At 40.8% G+C, this 2658-nt stretch overlaps 2 protein-coding genes across 3 annotated transcripts in view; one reads left to right on the forward strand and one right to left on the reverse strand.

Moving 5' to 3' along the window:
- Positions 1-2658, reverse strand: part of LOC109858127 (nuclear factor of activated T-cells 5) — a 135744-nt gene that overhangs the window by 106589 nt on the left and 26497 nt on the right. The gene's annotated exons all lie outside the window — the stretch shown is intronic.
- The window catches only part of LOC109858126, a 154989-nt gene that overhangs the window by 98399 nt on the left and 53932 nt on the right, over positions 1-2658 (forward strand). The window lies entirely within an intron of this gene.

The following is a 2658-nucleotide window of genomic DNA, read 5'->3' on the forward strand; positions in this document are numbered from 1 at the left end:
CACGATCTGGCACCTCTGTTTCCGAGAATGTTCGTCCTACAGCGAATCTATAGCGGGAGTCTACTGTAATTCGATTCGCTTCGATTCGAATGAAAATTCGTTAATTCGATTCGATTCGATTCGACATAAAAAATCTTTGATTCGCACATCTCTACGCGCAACGCCCCGCGCCGCAGACTCGGTAACTAAGCGGTTGGTCGAGAGAGATCACTATTATTAGGATCCCGTCCATTCGATAAATTAAACACAACGCGGTTTATATTTCACCTTAATTGCATTATATAGGACTGTCGAAAGGAACTTTATTATTGCACTATTTATTTCGTTATGAGATAAATATGTACGCGCTATCATCATGATGTCATCAGTGGAATCGTTGATCAGAAATATTATGCATAGATGCATGTGCTAAATAATAAACGACGTGATATGTGTTCGAAACTGGATTATTCTAGAAATTAGTATGCGATTCGACTAACAGCGAGTTATAATTTAATGCGGTTAGATTTGGTTTCTTTCGAAAATAGAAAAAAAGCATCGTTCCAACGTATAAAAAGAAACTTTTGCATTCTTAAATCATTGCAATCTTTCTCGAATTAAGTAAAACAATTTTACATTAATTTATTGAGAAAAAACTCACTTTCTCTCTCTCTCTCTCTCTCTCTCTCTCTCTCTCTCTCTCACACACACTCTCTCTCACTCTCTTTCACTGATAGCAAAATTTAATCAGAAACACAAACAAATTTGGAAGTTTAAGTGCATAAATAATTTATATGACATTGTGTGTACATACATATAGTATGTATATAATAAATATTTATTTATTGTATATATATATATTGTATACAATATATATACATAATAAATATATATATATATATATATATATATATATTGTGATAAAATCAATACGTTTAATTGACTCGCATTCCGACTACTTGTTAAGCTGGGTATACATATAGCGAACAAACGCCGAACGAACAGCGAACGCGAACGTTCGTTATTATCATTCGTCAGATGTAGACGCCAAAATAAATGCGAACAGAACATTCGATTCGCATTCGGATCGGTTCCCTCATGAGGCGGTATATCAAAGAAAATTCGTGCGCGATATGGGCGCGCATACGTGCTGTTCGCTGCTGTTCGCTGTTCGCTATTGTTGACGCGAATATCCGAACGTTTGCGCTCGCTGTTCGTTCGGCGTTCGTTTGCTATGTATATACCCAGCTTTACACGCATTGCACCAGAAAGCAGCCAATAAAAGGGGATTTCAGTTTAATGGCATTTCTCTCTTACAAAGCGAAATATAGTATGCTATGTCGGCTAATTCGGATAATACGGACAGTCAGAGATACACAACTCGCGTTCCGAAGCATCATCCGCGTGAGTTGTACTTTGAAATCCTTACTAGCTCGTACGCGCCAATTATCACTCGCGTTCGATGTCTATTGAATGAAATGTTCTATAACGCTAACGTATTACAGGATTAAAGGATTTGTGTGATAATAAGCTTTCACACAACATCAGCACCTTTGTACACAATTAACGGACAAAATGTGTTTTAACTTCCTCTATTTTCTTACAAATATATATTAATTATGTATTTACGTTTTTTGGTTTTCGTTTCAAATATTTTTATATACTATTTTTTTCACTCTCACGCTCACACATACGAATATCGCGCCGTGAAGAGAACACGATATTCATGTATACATATATATGTACTTGTTGCAATTTTACGGTTTCATCAAAATACAATAGCAAAATTTCAATATAACCGTTTCGTAACGCGAGTGAAAATCACGACTTGACCTTGAATTTTCGCTCGTAATTCAGCGACTCTCGTCTTTTACGATTATTATTCGTGAAATCATAAAAAAGCACTACAAGAGTTACCGTGGGACGCCAAACGATCTTTGCGCTTGCGACACATACTTGATACCGATCGTTGAATCGATCTCGTCGTCGTCGTCGTCGTCGTCGTCGTCGTCGTCATCGTTGTCCCGGATCCGAATCCTACACGGGGGACTGCCGTGTACGTACAATGTCGAGACGAGAAACGGCCGGATTGCCGCGGCCGTAAAACGTTACGGGCCGCGCAAACAGTAAGTACCCGCCATTACGTCTTATCGGCCGTACGCACTTTACTGTCGACGGTGCGGTAAATTGCGGCCGGGCGTGCCGACGACGATTGAGAGATACCAGGTTGGATACGTGACCGATGGCGACGTTGTTTCGCAACGATGTGAACACGCGGGTACGTACGTTAACGTAGAAACGCACACGACGATGACGACGACGACGACGACAGCGACTCTCTTCTCCCTCGTCGCGTTAATTGAATCGCGGCGTATTCGCAATCAGCCGCGCTCTAACACCGCCTCCAGATATTTTTTAACCGTCGATATGATGGAAAAAATCAGCATCAAGAACTGTATGGGAAACGGAAAAGGGATGGGACGTCGCGATTTTCGAGCTTTTATTCGGCGCTACGCCGGACGCATTGCGAAAATTCGCCGTGGTAAATTGCGTTTTTAGAGGCTCGCTTTGCTCGCTACACTCCCGATAATTCGGGCCTGCCGATCGGCAACCACCACCGTCGCGCTTTCGCCGTCCGGGGTACTTCGCAACAATTTTTTTTTTTTTTTTTTTTTTTTT

This window comes from Pseudomyrmex gracilis, unplaced genomic scaffold, assembly GCF_002006095.1.
Source record: "Pseudomyrmex gracilis isolate BER0280 unplaced genomic scaffold, ASM200609v1 scaffold_189, whole genome shotgun sequence".
Lineage (NCBI taxonomy): Eukaryota > Metazoa > Arthropoda > Insecta > Hymenoptera > Formicidae > Pseudomyrmex > Pseudomyrmex gracilis.